Below are 21,022 nucleotides of genomic sequence, written 5' to 3'. Positions count from 1 at the left end.
ATGCAAGATGCAAGGAAACAGGGAAGTTGAATTAGCACTGACCTGACGGAAGTGCAAAATAAATCCAAGAGTAACGTCACCTTCTGGTGGACAGCTCCCTCCGAGGAAATTATAGGATGTTTTGTAAGGGGAACTTTGTCAAAGATCCTTGCAAAGTATATGAGAAACTCTGACATTTCCATTATTTGCAGTAGACCTTTGTAACTCAGCAGGGAGAAAGCCCTCAGGCTAGAGAAATGACTTTTCTTTACCCGCATGAAATTTTATCCAGGTTCAGGTGAGCAGTAAGCTCCTAACTAAGAATCATCATTTCCTTTCTCTTGTGTGTACTCCTCAGGCAAATTTTAGCAGTATGCTGAAATAATACCTAAACATCTTAGAGGGGGAAAAAAAAAACAAACAAACAAACAAACAAACAAAACCCACCACCACCTTAGAAATAATAATTCCTTTAAACCTGTTTTGAAAGCACATTTTTAAAGTTGAGAAGTTGAGTGGCTGACTGTAGGAAATGCCAGTGCTACTGTGGCCTATGAAACCTCTGTTGCCTCTGTTTATGTACAAAGACACAGGTAGTTTCTTAACAGCATGGCTCAGCTGAAGTGCTTGTTTTTAGGAAACAATATAAAGTGTGGGGCAGGATGAATCAGGCTTACTGTAATGGGAATATCTGCTCCATTTGGTTTGCCTTATATTATCTGAATTTATAACCCTCCTTGTGCAGGACAATTCCTGAGGTACTGGCCTGATGAAGGTAAGTAAATTTTCCATTCAAAAAACAGAAAAGCTGTGCAATCAGGCAACCCAATCTGTTAATGAACTATGGCCTCCCTTACGTTTCCCAAATCTGTGTTACACTTTTGACCCCTCCCAGCTTCTGCAATTGCCAGCCAGCATCTGCAACATGTGATGATGCGTGTACTTAAAAACCTTACTGGAGATCTTCCCTTATCAAAAAGAAAAGTAACTTTGGGTTTAAAAAACCAAACAAAACTAAGGCGGTGCCAGAATTAAATGTTTATCTTTATACCACTCCTATGAAGCAGGGAAATGCTATTTTCCAGAAGGAAAAGGGAGGCACAAGGATCTTATGGCACAGATCCTGAGCTTGTCTCCCTGATTTAAAAAGATCAATGCAAATGTTAGGAATAATCAAGAACCCAATGTCTATTTGATAAGCAGTTCAGAAACTATTTTTTCAGAAGCAGATTAGGTGAAGTGTACAGTCACTGGATCCTCTAGCCTTCCTGCTTTTTCCTGTTGCACAAAGCTATATGTATCTTCATTGGTTTGAAGGCAGTGGAAGATGGACAGCAATATACTTCAGATGATCTTGACCATCAGATTTTGCCTCAAGACACAAAGTTTGTCACAGTTAAGATTGGAAGCTGGGTCATTTGCAATCTTTTAGCCACAGGATCAATTTTCCCCTGACAGTACTGGAGATTCGGTGGCAGAATTTGACCGCAAATAGAACAGGATTTTATAAAACTGTTTTCTGGATTCAATCCCCAAGCTTCTGAGAAAGTGAAAGGCACAGCCAATTTCAGCTCAGCTGTAAAATGATGCTGAATTCAGATTGGGCTGTAATGATCTTTTTCCAAAATAATTTTGGAAAACTGATGTTTAAAGAACATTTTTTCAGTGATGAATGAACAATTCTATTACTCCTAGCTGTGGATCTACTTTTAGAGTAACTGATGTTTCTCATCTTTACCGAAAACCATTTTAATGAGTTTTTCACCAAATTTCTGGGGCAAGTTGACACACTGATGTTGTAAACTGTAAATTTCTTAGACTCCCATTGCAAGCCTCATAATTATCCTAGTACAGAGTAAAGAGGAGAAGATTAAGAATAGAGCAATGGTTCCCATCTATTCAAGTACACAACTGAAAGAAGTAGAGCTCAAGGGAGGATTTTGCTTATGCCTGCTTAGATGTTCTTGTTAAGATCTGTGGACATCCCCTTGGAAGCAACATTGCCTAACAATGGTCAATAAAATTTGCCAAAACCAACGTGGAGTTATAATCTGCCATAAAGAGAGGTGAGGTTATCACGTATGTAAGTACAAGCCGAAGTAAACAGTAGCTTCGGTAATTTCCATCTCTTAGGTCTGCATATTCTCTAAGGAGCTGTGTAAGCCCTACAGCCTGCCAGCTTCCTTGGCCACCAGGCAGCGTGAAAATCAGCATTTCATGCCACAGCCTTGAGCACACAGTGTTGTTTTTGGAGGTAACCACTCTGCAAAGTGGCCTCACCTTGCAGGGTGTGCAAAGGAAATTGAGTAGTATCTTTTGGCAGCCCAGAGTTTTCATTTCAGTCCCCTGGCTGGCTGAGGAGTGGTTCAAATCCCCACATAGTTTAAAGCAACCACAGCCAGAATGCACCTGGAAGTTTGGCAAAAAGCCTTCTTTTCTGGCCAAATTCCCTTTCCTAGGAAGGGAGTAAGGCTTGATGAGCCCAAATCCTGCCTGTGTTTCCTCTCTGTTGTGTTAGCTGCTGTATAAGCTGACTTTCTACCTGGCTTGCATGGCCTTACTGGGAGCCTGACTCTTTCAGCTCTGAAGTGCTGGGAAAAGCTCATACAGGGCATAGTTTGCAAAACGCTAAAACAGTCAGTGGTCAGCAGATACAGTACTGAATATGCATATATTTTTGCAAGTTAGAACTTCTTTTTTTTTTTTTTTTTTTTCACTATGGTATTGTTCGTAGTGTCAGCCAGTATGTATCTGGACTTATTTTGATTTCTTCATGATGATCTTTATTCAGTTGCTATTTTTTGAGAAATACTTATTGCAGTTTGAATCATTACTACTGCAGTGTGTCCAGGAGAGAAAAAATAGGCACTTTACAAAGTATTCAAAGATATGCATTCTGAAGAGTGTACTATAATATATTCAGGGTCTCATTCTTGTGTTCAGGAGTTTTATATGTGGCTTGGGTTGAAATTTGAAGTGCGCTTTCTGCCTAGAGAGACGTGCTGGCTTCTGCATTCTGCATTTGGACCTGTAAGGCATCTCACTATGTAAAGCTATCTAGGTAAAATTTATCTCAAAAGGGTACTTTGCTATGAATTTTGAAGACAGCCATGTGGAGAACATTTGCTGTCACCAGCAGATGGTGACTGGAATAGCCGTCTCTCCCCATACCTCTAAGCCCTTGAACAGTGTGAATACAGGCAGTGCAATAATGATTTGGTGAAGTGATGGAGGAAATACACTCAGTGTTACAGCATGGGGCCAAATCCTGAGAGATTCGGAGCTCCTGCACTGTGCCTTCAAGGCTGGGTGTTGGAAGAGTAAAATCTGTGAGGCTCAGGCTCGTGGGGTTTGGAGTAAATATTGCTTTCAGTTCGGTCTGTTATTCATTTGCTTCTTGCAGCACCAACTAACATCAAGGAGTTTTTTTGCAAAGGCTGTGCAAGTGTTCTGACTCCCGTGGAAACAGAAATCTTCATTGTGAGCAAGATATTTGCAGATCTACCTTATAACGTAAAGTGGCAGAAAACATAACATGTTTTATTTTCAGTATAAAACTTTGTGTATTAAGTGCATTATACTGAAATTTCATTCTGAGAATAATACATTTAGGAAAAGTAAGGTCTAATTAATTTCAAAGGGATTCAGAGGATATTTCTTTTCAAAATCACATATCATACAAAATCAAGATCAGAGAAATATTTTTTTTTCAAAATGAGACCTTTCAAATGATGTGAAACAAATACTTACTGAAAATTTTGCATTGTGGAACACTTTTTTTTTTTTTCTTTTCTTTTCTTTCATATATAGAGGAAAGCAAATTTAAAAACATGAGCTTTCTCCAAACAAAGGAATGTCTCAGTTTGAGTACTGTACCAAAATCCCTGTAGCACCTGGGCTAAATCAGTGTGTCCAAAAGGCAAACCTCTTTCAGCCATGTATCCTGGATTTGCAGTTTTCGCTTTAGTAATCCACTTCTCTATCATTGACTATATCCTGTAATTCAGATAGCCTATTCTTGTTATTTAACTATCATATATAAATGTTTCTACATGCTCCTCAAATATTTTATTTTTCTTTAATCATCAACAATTCTCTGAAGTAGCAGTTCAAGTTCCCCTATACCCTCAATTCCATTTTGCCAAACACAACACAAAAAAGATAGCCTTTGTTAAAAAGTTTAATGTTCTTAATTAGTAGAATTGTCAGACTAATTAGAATACCAATTAGAATTGGCAGGGCTATCGTTAATTTAGAAGTGCTGTGGTCTAGTGTTAATCGCTATTAAACCTTATAGTTTGTGAAAGAGAGGGAGCAAGGAGATGAATACACACACATGCAACCTCCCTCCCCTCCCATTTTAAATGTTAAGGGCCCATAACGATCCGTGCTGTCAATGTGTACTTAGGGACTGTTTAATCCATGGAGACGTTGATGCAAAGTTAATAACTGTTTATGCACAAAAGTGGCATTGAGGAATAAAAACTTGGAACATTTTTGTACGTGCTACTATTAAAATGGTGAAATCCCATCAGTGGCGGGCGAAGATACAGCACCAAGGACTTTGTATCGGAAATGTGCAAGAGAAATGCGCTTTACTTGCTTTTACTTTTGGTACTGTGAAAGTTACTTTGCTCTTCTTGCAGCACACAGCAAATAAAGCTCTCGCAGCACTGTACACACTGAAATTAAGCGTTAGTGCCTGCTGGGTCAGTGAGTTCATATCAGTGTTTCATAGACGGAGGAGCTATTGCTCAAGTTCCTGTGGTGAGTCAGCCGTACAGTGGGAAATCCGGTGAGAGCTCAGGAACTTTCAGACTCTGGATCTAACCCACAGGCACCTGCGCCCTTCCCATCGACCTAACTCTAACTTTTAAGTGGTGAGAAGGTCGTGCAGAGAAATAATTTTATTTTTCAACCTCAAAGGAAAACAAAGAAACTTCTATTCAAACTACATACTTAAAACATCTGTTCCTGACTGAAACCATAAGGGACAAGTTCCCTGAGGTGGATGCTGTGAATATTGCTGTGAATTCCATGTACAACACTACCACGCGCACAGAGCCCAATTTATATCTGCAAGTGATTAGGAAAAGAGGGTGCTCAGGTGGCTAGAGAAGTATGAGAGAGCCTGATGTGTCCGAGTCCCAAGTACACACGTAACGTTTCCTAGGTGCAAATATATTTTCCACTTTGATGTGTTCTCCAGCTGGGCCGATTGCCTTCTGAAATCTCTTACTGGTGATAGATTGAGGCAAGAATGGTGGTACTGACTATTACTGAGCTGGGGCAATGGTGGTGTGATCTAGAAGAGGATAGACTGAGGGTAGAGCAGAAAAAAGAAGGGTCAGTGACAGTTGTCTGTGGAGCACGCAGTTGTACTATTGGTAATGCAGCACTGCATCAACATTTTTCTGTTCCTCTCCTGCCTAATCTAGCTCAAGTATTTCTCTATTTACAGCACAGCTAGTTTGCAGTCTGATAAAATCCATCCAGACCTGGCTGTTCTGCCTCTTCTATTCCAGAGGAACTGAATAATTAACTTTCAGGGAACCCAGATGTTTAAAATGTGTCTTGCAAGTGTATGTTCAAGAAACCTTTGCTCTGGTCAAATGGCATCTTGTACACTAATGCTTTATTTAACCTCTGTGTACATAAAGCTATAGTCAAATATGACAACTGTATGTCTTTGCTCTTGCAGAAAAACAGGTGTAAATTCACATGCTTTATGTAGGAAATGGGGTTTTAGAATCAGCTACAAACTTAAACTTCATTGTTCCTATCATGTTACTGCTCAGAGCTAATTTTTGACCCTGGATAAGTAAAACTCTGAAAAAGAAAAATAATTAAGATACAGTAAAATAAATTAACTGATGAAAAAATTATTTAACTGAAAGCTGGTGTTTTAAATTGTTTTTTTCACTAAGCTAGCTAGGTAGTGAATGTTAAAGAACTACGTACAAAATTATTTTCCTCTCTGCTCTTTACATTAGAGGGTAATTCAAATGAGAGATCAAAAGTTGAACTAAAAATCAGTGATTAGTTGACAACAACAAAAGCTTTTTCCCCAAAGCAAACCTTTTAAAACATGTAAGAATCCTCCCAAAACTCTAGTTGATTTTTTTGTTTTGTTTTTCCCTTAGGATTTTTTTTGACCATGGATCATTTTTTCTTTATTTAGGTACTAGTACACTCATTTCAAGTCTTTGGTTTTGACCTGCCTAAACACTTTAGGCAATGTTGTAAAGCCAACTCGAGACTGCTAGGACATTTAAAATCCCATCAAAAGTTTACTCCAAATCCACCAGTCCCATTTCCAATTAGAGTTTTTCCAGTTAAGGAACAAAAAGAGATTCCTGTCATCTTAGGCTGCTGCAACCTTTGCTTTCAGCCACATATTTCATGCCACAGCTTCAGGTCTTTGCCACTTACACTTATAGAGCCAGGAACGTTATTTTTCTTTTTGTCCAGGCATCCACGAGCAGCCACGGTGATGGTAAGGATGACATTGAGGGTAGGGGCTATTCACAGAGCTCAGCTCCAGCACCACCTTAGATGGGCAATGAATAACAACCCTGCACGTACAAGTGGAGCTGTGCAAGGACTCGCATACCCCCAGTTTACTGCTAACTAGCTGCCTGAGTGAAAGCCGATTGCCTAAGCTGCCTTGTAGAGAATGGGAAGAGCAGGCACCATCTTCTCTTGCGGTGCCTAAACTAAGTGCAGTGCATCACCTTCTACTACCTACCACTAACTCTCTGCATGTGTTAGGCAACCTGCTCAGGACAGACAATATTTTTGGTGGCTGATGATAGGTAAATTGAATTCCACTGTAGGTCTTTGCAGGGTCAGGACTAGAGCTAGATGGAAATTATTTGCTAGAGTAATTTCTTCATGGTAAAGCTGCCCTCACAAATCAGAATTTTCTTGGGCATGTTTTATCATTCGTGGAGTCTGTTGACTCTCTGCTCAGAAAGCCAAAACCAGTCCTTTGTGGGATCAATAAAGCCCGGCAGGAATAATCTGTTCATTGGGCTGCCCCAAAATGTATATTTCTCTAGTCAGTTAAATGTCAATGTGTCCTGTCCCAGAAGGAACATTGAGTCATGGGAGCTGTGGTCTGGGCACCCCAATTCTTCTTTGTGGCTTTTGTTCTTTGGCCATAATGTGTTTTCCAGGGCACGGTGCAATCCTGCCCCTGAATGACCATCCCTCTGTACCACCATGTGCAGCTGGGGCAGGAAGCCAGGTTTGCAGGGGGCACTTGCTCCTGAGAAAAACTCCCACAATACCAAGTATCATGAGAGAAATAGGCATTTTTCTCTTTTAAGCCTCTGGCAATGGGCTGTTGTTTCCTACTTTGTACATCAAAGCCGAAAAGGTTCAGCTTCTGAAATTTAAATAGTTTTTCAGTTGACAATACAGTTAGGGAGGGTGTCAATTGAATATTGCAATGTTTCATCATGGCTGGGATTGAAAACAAACACAGAAATTTTGGGATAGCTCCCTGGAAGAATACACTGATTTTGGTTTAATTTTAGTGACCCCAAGGTGCCTTGTGGCCACAACTCCATTTTAACCTGCCACATAGCAGCTCAGTGTTTCTGCCTCAGCACAGCGCTGTGAAGTATCCCTGACGAAGGTGAGCAAAGCACTTTGAAATACAGTAAAAAAGAGTAACCCGGACCTTTTTATCTCTGGTAGGGATGTGGTGGTTCGGTTCCACTTTTCTGACCTGCGCCAGTGGAAGTCCCCGTCCCCGAAGCACTGACCTGCTTCACACCTTGATTTGCATCAGAGATGCTCGTTGCTGCTGCCTTCCCGGGCAGCTGCAACCACAGCGTCCGAGCCCTGGGCTCCTGCTGTTGCTGTAGGTCGCTATACCCTCCCCGGCCTGGCCTCGGGACCAGTTCCCCAGGTGGCTGCCCCCGCTGAGCTATGGTGGTGGTGCTGCATCGATGGGGGGAGCGGAGAGGGAGGCATCGCTCTGCTCCTCTGAGGGAGAGGAGCAGCAGTCTCGGTTTGCTTCTCTGGATATCTCACAACTTGGGTGAGAAGGCATCCTTGTGCTTGGTGTGCCTGGAGGCAAAGAGCTGCGTTCGTGGAGCTTCGGTATAGACAAATGATTTTCCCATTTTACTGCTATTTGCCCAATCGTTATTTTTATTTTTTGCTTAGGTGGTTTGCAGTTACCATACTTATTCATTCTATTGTTTGCCTTTAGGGCTTCTCTGTGCCTTTTCTCCACCATTAGTCTGTTCTCCTTTTTTTCCCCCAGTGATTTTATATGTAATCTTCATTTTAATCTAGCCTGATAGTTGTCCTCTTGTCCATTGTAGATGCAATTGTTTCTAAAGAGATAAACAATATTAATTAATTTGTTTGGTGCAAAAGACCTTGTGTATTATACCACCTCTTTTGCTGAAGTGATCAAGTTTTCCTTTTCTTTTTTTCATCCCCTTTTTATTCTAGCCTCATAAAGAATTAGGAAAGAGACTAAATCAACTGCCAAAAGCCATCCATTCCCATGAGAGGAAGGACCACGTGGGGCTATAGTCCACAGCTGAGAACACAGGAATTTTTCCTGTTTGTTTAGACCTAAGATTGGTCTCATCTTGTACTTATTTTATGGCAATAGCCATTGCCAAAGAGAGACCCCTAAAGTGTGTACATGAAGGTTAGAAAGAGATTACCCTTGTTAAATCTCAGCCCGTTCTCTAACAGTTGCTGAATTCTGTGAGCCCTGAAGCATGACCCAAAAACGTTATTGTAATTAATTACAGTAACTCTGATATGCATATCAATTCCTTTTTGCAAACACATTTCTGAAATCCACTTCTTGTGGCAGTGAGCTCTCTGGCCTGAGTACTTATTGAGTGCAGTCCATTTAGGATGCTTTATTTTGGGTTTGTTTGTTTTTTTTCTGTTTCAAACTCTTAATGTGTATGAGCAAATCAGTCACATCTCAAATCTAGCAAAAAAAAGTGACATTTTATCCATCCTTTTGCCTTCTTTTCCATCACTGAGAGCCTTTTATTCCTCGATTTAGAACAACAGGACCTTGTTTAGAACCCATCACAATCCTTGATGAATTTCTGGCAACTGTTGCTGTACTGCCATAAGGTTTCCTACTTCTGTGCCCTTCCTCCAGACATCACTGAGTCAGTGCACAGCCGAGGACAAGGCTGCAAATTAGCTCGGCATGGTATGCGTTCTGTTCCACCGGGGCCACCCATTCTTCCCTCAGCAAGGGAGGGGGGTCTTTAACTCTTAAAAAATTAAAAAAAAAAAAAAAATTATGCTGGAAAGCGGTGCCCCAGTGCTTATGCATGTGCAAAGCATTCACCTGGAAGTGGCAGAGAGACTCTGGAGGTGCCATCCACCTCCAGTGCAGGGCGAAGGAAAGGGGCACCACTGTAGTTCTCATTTGTGCTTTGCTCATGTCAAATTCTTTTTAAATAGGGCATTAATAAATAGTGAATAATATATAGCAAAACGCTAACAGAAGTCAATAGCAAGTACTCTGGTTTACGTGCCAACAAAAAACAAAAGTGAAAATGTTAACATGTGAATGCTGCTCTCTGTATGAAGAAGTGCCATGTTCCAAGCATAAGTGCAAACTAAAACCCCATTTGTGTGAATAGCTAATTATAAGGGTGAAAACACTGTCAATCTTAACACTCATCTGGGTTTCATCTTGGATGCCAAATGGGTCTTGCTGTCCTATATGTTAAGAAAAGTCTTAATTTCACAGCCCTGACAGGAGAATAAATATCAGCCAGAAGTAACTGAAAGGGAATAAACATAGACTATCATGATGGAATTTTTATTAGCATCGCTTCTTTCTGACTGTATGTAAGTATTCTGAATCAGGACAATATTCTTCAGAAATAAGTATTGACAGAACTTTCTTAGCTATTTTATGAACACAATAAAAAAAAAAAGAAGATAATTTTGTTCACGGTGCCTGCCGTGAGGAAGCCTACTGTGTTTTCCAAAAGATGCATGTGCTGCTGAAGCTTTCTAATTGAAGCTAACCCATCAAAGGGTCTAGAGACTTTGTCAAATGTCTTTAAGTTATAGCTCATGTCCCAGTGCAATTACGATTTAAATGTAACTCTTTAAAGAACACTACAGACAACCAGAACAAAGTCCCATTACCGTCTTGTACCTATTCATTATTAAAGAGTTACCTGCAGAGTTTTGTCAAAATCTTTACATATTAATCTCTGAAAACTTGTACAGTTTCTTTTTTTTTTTTTAAAAAAAAAAAAAAAGCTGTTTTTTAAATATCAGGAAAAACTCACAGTAGGTGGGGAGAACTGTACTCTATAACAAACAATTTGGATCCCATGTGACTCCAGGATCCTGCAAACCTAGAAGGATCACAAAGGTGGTTTGCTTTTAAATAAATATTTTAATTTGCACAATGTTAAATAGCATAGCCATTATAGTACATGTTAGTATTTGAAGCAAAGTTGGCAACATTTTAAGATAAAATTTAATCTTTGGCTGTTCCATAAACTGCTTGGTCAATTTAAGATGTTTTGGTTTTTTTTTTAGTTTCCTCTATTTCCCAGAACCTAAGTCACAGGACTTCGGATTACCTGTTCGACAGTATTTTATTTCAGTGTTTGGATAGGAAAGATAAATAAATAGGAAAGAAGCTATCCTAGGTTTCCAAACCATGAGAAAAACATACAGCTCAAGTTCTGGTTAAACCTAGCATGATATAGGCTCTTGGAATTTAATTACCTGTAAACCTCATTTATTGTTTCAATTTAAACCCAATAATTTAAAGCATAAAGCAAAACATTTGCTGATGATTTTTCTTCCTCTTTTTTTTTTTTTTTTTTTCTGAGAGATACAAGAATAGTCTTGTTGACTTTTATAACATCCTTATCTGCTTTTCAGCCTATCTCCATGAGGTGGATTAACTCACTTGATCCCATTCAAGCTCTAAACAAAATGCTCTGTGAACCTTTCATGTTTATTGAAACAATGGTATAGAACAGTGAAAAGTAAGCAAGTGGAGGATAAGAAACCTTCTGAGAGCTGTGGGAGATGCTGTATTTCTAGTTAGCCTTAACTTGTGTGAGGCAAGAGGATGCGCTTTGTTTATTGCCTGTGTAAACCTCTTGGGAAAGAGCTGTGGCATCCTTTGGCTCCCGGGATGCCCGTGAAGAGCTGTGCACCACAGCATTGCTGTGAACTGGTGTAGCTCTGTCTGATGAGGGGACTCGACGACTCTCTTCTCACAGTCAGGTGCCGTTGGGTTTGCTATGCTACGGGGGAGGTTTTTCTCCTGTCCTAAAAGGAGGAAGATGTAGAACAAGCCCTGCCACGCTAATCTCCACACCCTTTGGAATGGACGGGCTTTGGCACCGGATCCTCCACCAGCGCTCTGTTGCCGGGGCACGAGGTTGGTGTGGGGAGCTCACTGCACCTTCCACATGTTGGCATGGGGAAGGAAGGCCACGGACCCCCTGAGGCTGGGCAGACCACCACCGGGGGGGCAGTAGGGTGACCCTCGCTTGTCTTGGGGTGCGCTGGGGAGGTGAGGGGTGCAAGGGAGAGGTGGCACTGGCTGGGGAGCCACAAGTTCCCCATTCAAGTGGATCAGAGACAAATTCAAGGCCTGGGAAAGGGGTCTGAAAGCCGTTTCTTCTTCAGCTACTCTTCATTTTTCCTGACAACCCATTCAGATGTGATCTAGCAAGGCTGCAGAACTAAAGCGTATATAATCGTGATAGTTTTAGCAGATCCAGCTTCCTGGGATTTGAACACAAGATTTAGCAGTCCGTTCAGGTAGAGCAAACGGAATGCTTTCCTCTAGATTATCTTTCATGTATGTATAAACAGCATTTGCTGCAAAATGTGTGAACTATGGAGCTCAGAGTCACAGCCTGCAGCACAGCAAACTGGCTTTTCCTGGAGCTCATAATGTGATAATTAAATTGCTAACAGGCACCTTAGTGATGGCATTTGCTGGAGATGTGAAAGCCTTCTTACAATCATACCTTTCTGTAGGGGACTCATCAGTGGAAGCAGAGCTATCAGAATCGGAGGGTTTTTTATATATTTTCTTCAATGAGTACATTAAATTTTTATGTGGAGTGAAATGGGACAGGACGTGTTTCCCTTCCACTGCACAATGATTTATTACCCCAAAAAGACCGCAGAACTAATTAGCAGAGTAATTAATTAATATAAATTTGCATATTTGCATTTGCAATTAGTGCAGCCGACTGATTAGTCTGAAAATGGGAAGTTTGACTCATTAGATGTTAGTGTCTGCTGGACCGGAAAGCGGCTGCCAGATGAGGCGAAAAAGCATAGAATAAGCATGAGCGTGTGCGTGTGTGCGCGCGCGCAAGCTCATCATGTCTTTTGTTATAAGAACGGAGTGCAAATATGTGGTCTGAGATACTAAGACTGCTAATTTTTTTTTTAATCTTTCTTTTTGCTTTTGCTTTTTAATCACCTTTTCAGCAGCTTTTCTCATTAATTTACTTCCTGCAATGAGCTGCTGCAACCACGGAACTCGTTGGTGCTTCCGAACAGTCACATCTTTAAGGGAGGGTAGCTGCTGCAGATCTCCTGATTTAGGTGCCGAAGGGGAACTGTAAGGAGCCTCCTTGCCATGTGATAGATGGGACAGGGATATTTCCCCTCTTCCTAGTTACATCGTCTAACAATTGCTAACACTGAGAGGTCAAACTCAGCAGAGCCCATAAAAACCTGGGATAAGCGATTACCTTTCCAGATTGCTGTGCTGTCGCCTTTTCCTCCTTGGACACCCTTGTGGGCATGCCTCTCTGTATACATCTCGACAGTCCTTCTGCTCTCCATACCTGAACTTGGTATGCCTGGACAGCCATTGTCCCAAGTTTTAATGAGGTTTGAGAGGACATTTGAAGAGAGATGTGTCTGTCTGTTGGGTAATATATCCAGATGCCGTAATATCTGTAGGCTGATTACTAATGGTCCTCTCAGGGTGCCAGAGCAGAGCTGGTTTTCATGGGGGTCAGCAGAGGAAGCCCTGATACCTCTTTGGGGCACTTTACATTGCTCTCTCCACTACAGCTGGAGGAAATCTCCAGTCCTCCCTCAGCGAGACTGACCATCTCCTCTTCATGATTACTGTGACAGTCCTCTGAAAGCTCACTGCATCCTTGTCCAAAAGCTTTGATCAGATTTTAGCTGTTGGTGGTACTTGTGACACTTCTGGGAGATTCAAATGGGTATTGCCCACCACTTGCCATCACCGTGAATTTACAGCACGGTGGGGTTCAAGACTTATAGCAGCTTCCTCTCACTCCTCTACTGTATCACAGCAAGTTACGTTGCTCCTCTTTTTTTTTTTTTTTTTGGTGTTGTTTTGGGGGGTTTTTTTGTTTTGTTTTTTTTTTTTTGCTACTAAGCTTAAAAATCTAGCTACAGCAGTTAGAGCTATAGTATAGATGCAGTTATATCTTCAATAAAGTATATTTCTATTCTGTTCAAGGAATGAGTTTAAGGTAATGTACACTTTGCAGGTATAAACTCTGTCCCCTCTGGTATAACTTCATTAGTTTGTAAAATCTAAGTGCAAACTGGGCCTAAGTCAATAGGAATATCTTATAAACTTGAATCCATTAATTTTTGTGAGATTTGCAGGTGTTGATTAGCTCCCAAGATGCCCCTGGCAGATTAGATGTATGCAAGATAATTCAAAACATAATCACCCCTATGAAATGAGACAACCCCTATTTTTCCTTTATACACCTACACCCAGGTACAATAATTTGTTATTATAATGCCTGTGTGGGGATTACAAGCAAAATTCTTTTTTTCCCTCTACCAATCAGTAAATTTTAATTCTTCTTTTAATACAAAAAAAAAAAAAAGGATAAATTCCACCAGTATTTGAAAATAATTACAAGATGAGCAAATGTTATTTCCTATTACTATTATTTATAAAATATTATTTGTTTCAACTATGAGATCCAGTACTAGTAAGAAAGAATTTGTGTATAAGCATTAGATGCAGAAAGAACTAATATGGGTAAAGAATGTTACTTAAAAGAACCTTTTTACTACTACAGCTAAAGATATAGGGTTTACAGTCATTTTTTTCATAAGAATATTATTCAAAATTCTGTCATATTCAACTGCGTCGTAAACAATTAGGAGAAAATAGGAGCAGAAATAAAGCTTGTCCTTCATGAATGTCATCTCAGGTGAAAAATGAACAATCTGTCGGACCAAATAACCAAACTTGCTTTTGACCCAAGTCATTACTATGCTTGAAACGTAACCAGATTTCCAAACACATTCGGGACCTATAGAGGCGAATTGGTTCCCACTGCTGTTTTCAGCGTCCCACTTCCATCGAGTTGTCTACCTGCATCCTTTGGGACTCTTTAAGAATCTAGCCCTGGAGGCAGGTGGGAGCCGTTTCGGAGGCCAGGGAGGCAGCCCTGGCCCAGGGGCTGTGGCACCCTGTGATGTAGGTGTTCACCCCGGTGTAGGACACACGGCCAGCTCACAAGGCGAGTTATCAGGACTCAGCACCTCAGGCACACAGCTACCCTCCTGGCGGGTTAGGGCTGCTCAGTGCCTGCCCTGTCAGCCTGAAGTGCAGGCAGATGCACAGCTCTACATGTCTGCAAGCTCCCAAGCCACTGAGCGGTTCTTTGTTTTAATTTACAGACAGCTGTGAATTTGCTTTTGGATCTAGATTGAAATATCATCTTCCCATATTTGCAGCTTTGTGTTCTGACATTGTCTCCAATTCTGACCGTCAAAACTGTGCTAAAAGAAAATAATGCTCTGGCCGTTTAGGGAGATCCTTTCCCCTCTCACCCCCCACAAATGCTGACTCAACAACTGAGAAGCTGTTCACCTTCTTCCTAAACTCCCCCGTGCAAAATAGCAAAACATTTTGTTTTCACGAGGTCCAAATGTTTCATTTCAGCTTTATTGAAGAGTTGCATTTTGATAAGGCTGTTTGATTCCAACCACAAAGTAAACCATTTTGCAGAAGCATGACGCATAAGCAAACAGAAAAGTACAGGGTGTACAGTGCCTGCAGTAGGAGAGCACCCCCAAAGAGACTCGAGCGACAGCAGTGACACAGCACTCTTCTTGGCTACGGTACAGTACAAAGAGAAGGATCACAATGCAGCTAGCTTCCTAGGTCTAATTAGCTTCACAGGGCCAAAGGAAAACCTGTGACATTCAAAATTGGTAACAGGAAAAAGTAATCTGTATTCATGGGACAGAAGATGGGCAATAGCCAGCTCCCATTTGGACTCTAATGTTGCCTGCATCAGTAGGACTAACGAAATATGGAGGTCTTCCACCCCAAGTGTTGGAGAAATAGAAATTGAATACAGATGCAAAGGGAAAGGTCAGAATCTTTCTTTCTATGTGGTTGACAGGCTGGCAAATCCGTCCCGAAACAGAAAATGGTTTCACTTGATAAAAAACTTGATGTCTGTACAATCCACTTCATAGTGGAGGCAAGTAAAATGGGATTTTTTTCTAACAGTTAAGATTTTTTTGCCCACAGTCATGGGCTATATCCTGGAAACTGCAAAAATAAGTCACCTCCCAAGGTTCTGATACCAATAGCTCAGGTATTTCAGGAGCCACTTTCACAAGCGAGGTGCAAAGAGGTAAAGGAACCTTAGTGTCTGACACAAGAGTATGATCTGAAGTAGCCAAACCTCTAAAATGGGTACAAAGAAGAGGAAAATTACAGTCTGGATACGTACCAATCACTGCAAAAAAAGCAACTCAGTATTTCAAGGTGGCTATAGGCTATGCGCTCCCTATGTTATAGGCTATTATTTATCAGGACTCCGCAGCATATCCTGAATATAACCTGCCTATCCCGGGTGAGGCAGATGAGACTGGAAGAAGAGATGAGCAGCCACAACATTTGGTAGGAAGCACCTGCTGGCCTGTTATCGGCACACGAGATTTCCTGGGAAAAGGGTGTGCGATGCATGAATGTTGACAGGAGGTGAAAACATATATGACAACTTAGAGGTATGCGACCAAGACACGAGGGAATACCGCCACTCAGCCAAAGTTTGGGAAGCATAAACTAAACCTGGATCACAGCATAATGTAAATCACTGCATAGCAAATGAAGGACTTCAAGCCCCATGAATGAAGTGACTGCCATAAAACAACCTCCCCTAGAGAAACTGGAAGCCATGTGTTGGGTAACTACTTACCAACTAATACTGGGTACCAAGATCAGCAGAAGTCACAGGGCCTCCATAACAGCTGGGATGGGGCAGTGATCTGCAACATGAAGGACGCTGTTGCCTTGGGAAAGAAACAAAATACTTTATGAAAACCAGGGAAGTCCAACAACAAGGAAGTGCTTAAGAAGCAGCTGTTGGAACAGCACTAGTGCAAGAAGCAGCTCCACAGTGAAAGGGTTTATAGTATAGCTGTCAACACAACAAAATGATATTCGGATGGGAAAAAAATGGATTATTGCTCTTGTCCCTGGGTATCAGGATCTTAATCAGAATATATATAACTGTACTATTACCACTGAAACAGATCACAGGCCCCCAGAGGACATTCCTGATAAACCTCTCGTATCTGCATGGCCAAGACTACATTGAAGCACTTTTAATCTGTGGAGTTGCTCCTTGAAAGCACAGTACAAGCCCAGAAGAAAAATTCCTTTAGCAGATTTTTCTTGACTGCAGTTTTGTGGTGCAGCATGTTGCAAAAGTGGAGGAAGAATTAAAGGAGCAGATGTGTGAGCTGCAGCAACACTTACCAGGAAAGAAACAGAAAGTGACAATGTAATCAGTCTTTTGAAGAAAGAGATCATGTCAAAAGGGTCTTTACAAGACGAAGTTCCTTTTGGTCTGGAAATAAAATGAATTGTGGGAAGTGTAGCAAGTTGAGTCCAAAGGAGCTGTGGCCAGAGCCAGAAAAAATATTCCCAGCAGACACCTTCATGTAGCACCATCCAAAATACGGTTTGGAGACACTCCTTCCCAGTTCAACATTTGTGCACAGATAGCCCAATGATAAAATACTGGGCTTGCTCCATGTGGCAGGGCTGTTGCTGCAGGGAACCTTTGAGCACACGTGTTGGACCTAGAAAAGTGAGGCAGCAGCTGGTCTCCTCTGACACGGAGGAAAAACTACCTAATGGTGAGTGAAGAAAACAGATTTTTTTTGAGGCAACTTCAAGGAGAACAAGACTGATAGATACTGTATTACCACCAAAGTAAGCCCAGAAAGCAGAAAAGACGTTTTGCCTGAAGACTCTTGAAGATTTTGGAGGATGGGTATCTGATGCACAAACAACTAATGGCTTGCATGCCACGCCATCCCAGGGGCAGCAAGCCCGCGTGACAGAAGAGGAGCCAGACTGTTTCCTCAGACAGCTGAATCACTTCAGTATGCCTGATGAGGTTTCCCCCTGACTCCAGTTATGAGTTGTGAAGGTGTTGTCCATTTCATGGCCCAACACTGGAAAGCTCAGCAAATTAATACAACTTGCTGGCAGGAGGAAGGAGGAGGAAAACCTCCTATGACTAAAGGCCGTAAGGTGGAAGAAAACCTCCTTTCTAACAGAGGAAAACCCTATTGGACAGTATTAGGCTGATGTGGTAGTCACCCAGGTGAAATGCAAAACATTCAGTTAGAAAAAGTAGTTATCGAAGTGAAGCTGCAGGCTCCAGGGAATTGCTAATATTAGTTCAACTGTTTCTGATAATGAAAACTCAGGCTGAAATGCAGAAACTGTGAGTGAGATTGCTAGCAGCAATCACGAAAGCCAGCAAGAAGAGTAAAGGGAGAACACAATTGTAACCCCTGTAAACATGATCAGTCAATGGCATTACCAGTGTGTATTTAGCCACCCAACTGGTGTAACTGGTGTAACTGCCAAACTATAGCCTCATCTTCCAAGGAATCATCTATAGTCAATGAAGAGAAAGAGAAACTTCTTTAGAAGACAGTCCTGAGTGCTTGCGGTAGGGTCCTGGACTACTCCTTTTTCTGACGGTGCCTGTTTCCCATTGCTGACCATGGAGAGACCTGGGGAATTCAGCTCTGTGGTGGGTGCTCCATAGGAAGCTGCCCCGTGGTGGGTGTTGTGATAATCCTTCTTCACGTCTCTTTGCATTCAGAAAGTAATACTTGCTTCTGGTTCTGTAGTAGCAACGTTACCAAACTTCCTTGACTTCTTGACGGAGAATACTTCATGTCTATGTCCAGTGAGGTGGCTGATGTCCATTTAACAGAGAGACAGTCTCCTTGCATGTGGGTACCTAGGTGGGATGCGGAGATCCAGCGGTCTGCTTGTGAAAAGACTTATTAAATCAGCCCTTCTTGTTTTCTTCCATCTTGTGTAAAATCTTCATGGCTGGGAATGGCCTGAACCCCCACAACATCAGTAAGACCAAAGGGCCAAAGCTGAAATGACCTTAATTGGTGGCCACTCGGCAGTATTCTGCAGAAAGCCCCGTTATCGTGAAGCCGAGACAAAGTGTTATGCAGGTCCTGGCAGCACTCTCGACCTGAGCACTTCTAAAGAGATTCATCAAAATGTCTTACTTACGCAAGCAGGTGTCTTCCTCACCCCAGGGAGAAGCCTTCCAGTGGCAAGCCTTGTGGAGGGGTCAAGGGAAAGCTAATTAAAGATTAAGATTACAAGGTTCAGCCCTCAACCAGAGGAAAGCCTGCACCGAGTTCCCCAGCAACAGCAGCCTTAACCAGGGGACTTCCAGTGAAGGGGAAACCCCGAGAAATTTCCTTTCAACCACAGCACCAAACACCACTGTGGTTTGTGAAAGAAGGCAGGCATCTGAATGCAAAGACAGTCCCACAGAGAAGAATGCGAGTAGTCAAGGCTCATGTGTCTCGTGCAGGTCTTACACAATCAAGTTCCGCCTCCTCCTAATTAGGTCTCATTTTCATGCATATTCAGGACAGCCTTGTGGTTTCCTTCCTGATCCATCATCTACCAATGAGACATGGGATATGAAGTGTCTGTGGGAAGGAGAGATCATGACAAAACAGAGCGATGGGGATGACATTTCAAGGAGCTCAGGCTGGAAATATGCTTTCTCTCTGGGTCATGCCACCATGCCTTAACATGCCTGCCGTGGAGGAGTGCGACAGAGCCGCATCTCCCATGCGTGGGTGGCATGTACAGGGGATGAAAAGCTTGAGAGGTCCAGAAATACTGGTGGTGGCAGAAAGAGGCTTTCTAACACAAGGTTTGCATCTTCATCCAAATCGTACTGTGAGCTTGGCAAAAAGGGTTTCAGAGAACCATCTGGTGGTGGTTTGGCATCCTGTGGAAACTGAGTCCTAGTTAGTGGAAGATCTGGCCAAGCAACAAGATGATTATGGCTACCATTGGCTTTAAAGATCTTCTCTTGCAGTTGCTTTAGCACAGATATTAAGACCAGAATGGGAATGGAGGCTGAACTGTATTCTCGTTTTTGATGATGGCTGTGGGTGGGGAAAGCTTTGTCGTGGTTTAGATGGGAAGGTATATGGGACAGGAATCTGTACATAACATTTGTGATGGTTAAGCATTTGACTTTCAGCCTCCAGAACCTGCTACTCTGGACTTTCTCATGAGAGTCAAGAGATATCAGGTCAAGTATGGTTGAACACCTGTCTTCCTTCCTGCTTTGTACATATTGTTGCCTATATTACATGTGATTAAAGGAGCAGTTCTAGAGAGTGCAGCATTACAAACGATGCTGTAGGTGTTTATACAAATATCTAATTTCAGTGATGATACAAAGGGAGAGTTTGGAAGACATACAGCAAATCTTTACCTCATGCCTCTTTTTTTTCTGAAAGAAGAAGAGAAGTGCTGAGGAACCATTATATCCCACTGGTAAAATAAATTAACAAGTCTTCCGTTACTCTGCCTCCTATGTGTACCCCTGTAGTGGCTGCAAATATTCACAGTTGACAATTATTGTGCTGTGAAAGGAAAATAATTTACTTTAAAATAGCACAATTTGGAACGTAGTGCAGCTACCCTACCTGAATGTTGTGTTAGAAGGATGAACTAAGCTTCACAGACACCTCACACCATCCAAAATATGGCAGCAGTTGTGCCTGCAGTTCTGTTGCTGAAGTTTGTTTTTCACATCATAATCGCTACAGTCAAAAATAGGGAACTGATTTGCAAATGCTTGGTTTGACCTAAACCTTGACAAACCAAGTCTCAGTGTGATCTCAAGATCTAGATGGGATAAGGGTATTTTTATAAAAAGATGAGATATGTCAGAGTGACAACAGCATTTGATTCTCTTGCTCCCATCCTCCCATGCTGGGATGTAACAGTGGTATGAGGCCTGAGGGTGGGAGAAGCCCACCTTGCTGGTCATTGAACACTACAAGGCCCTAAATAATTTAGTTTTAGATGCTAGTTAACAAAATATTTGTTCGCAAAATCATTTTAGGAAATTTCTTTTCTATCTCAGCTCCAGTTCATCACTGTAGTAGTACCATCCTTTCTTTTGTGTGAAATAATATTTTTCTTTTTTTAAAGGAAATTTTAAAAAGTTGGTCTTGAATTTAAAGACACAAGTATTGTCACAATGGAGAGACCGTAGTCTTTGACAGGGAAGCTGTGGGAATGGGAGGTTCTTGGGAGGGTGCAGAAAATTTTTTCTTGAGCCAGGTCTGATAGAGAAGGATTCATAGCATGGACCTTCACTTCCAAAATCCCAAGTCCAACTTTCAAGACTGGCAGAAATACGGAAGCCTAAGTCCCACTGATTTTCAAGAAGGTAGAAGTTTAACTAATAAGACATGTATGGGGGGTTTTCTGCTATCTAGGTAGAAAATGATGCAAGAAGACACCTCATTTGGTTTTCAAAAATGTCTGAGGCCTGTTTTGAGGTGATCTATTATGACCTAAGTACTAGAAAGGAGTAAGAAATCCAGGACATTTGCTCTCTGAAGTTGCCAGATCTGAGTTCTGTACCTGGTCCTTTGAGAGCAGGAGCAACCATACCTAAACTGGCCATTAGGACAGGATGGT

General features: G+C 41.7%; 1 protein-coding gene across 3 annotated transcripts in view; it reads right to left on the bottom strand.

Annotated features, from left to right (window-relative positions):
- The window catches only part of NEUROD6 (neuronal differentiation 6), a 36,562-nt gene extending 17,737 nt beyond the window's left edge, over positions 1-18,825 (bottom strand). For 2 of the 3 annotated variants that reach the window (XR_004407774.2, XM_032997428.2), the window contains exons 1-2: positions 18,569-18,825; positions 16,209-16,302 (exon numbers count right to left, since the gene is read on the bottom strand). The gene's annotated coding sequence lies outside the window, so the exon portion shown is untranslated. Of the gene's footprint in view, positions 1-16,208; positions 16,303-16,771; positions 17,448-18,568 lie in introns of those variants that run through there. The other variant, XM_032997429.2, reaches the window with a different exon arrangement.
- Positions 18,826-21,022: the final 2,197 nt, after the last annotated feature.

Source organism: Tyto alba, unplaced genomic scaffold (assembly GCF_018691265.1).
Source record: "Tyto alba isolate M040663 unplaced genomic scaffold, T.alba_DEE_v4.0 Super-Scaffold_46, whole genome shotgun sequence".
Classification (NCBI taxonomy): domain Eukaryota; kingdom Metazoa; phylum Chordata; class Aves; order Strigiformes; family Tytonidae; genus Tyto; species Tyto alba.
The sequence above is the reverse complement of the archived record's forward strand: the minus strand, read 5'-3'. Positions and strand labels throughout refer to the sequence as shown.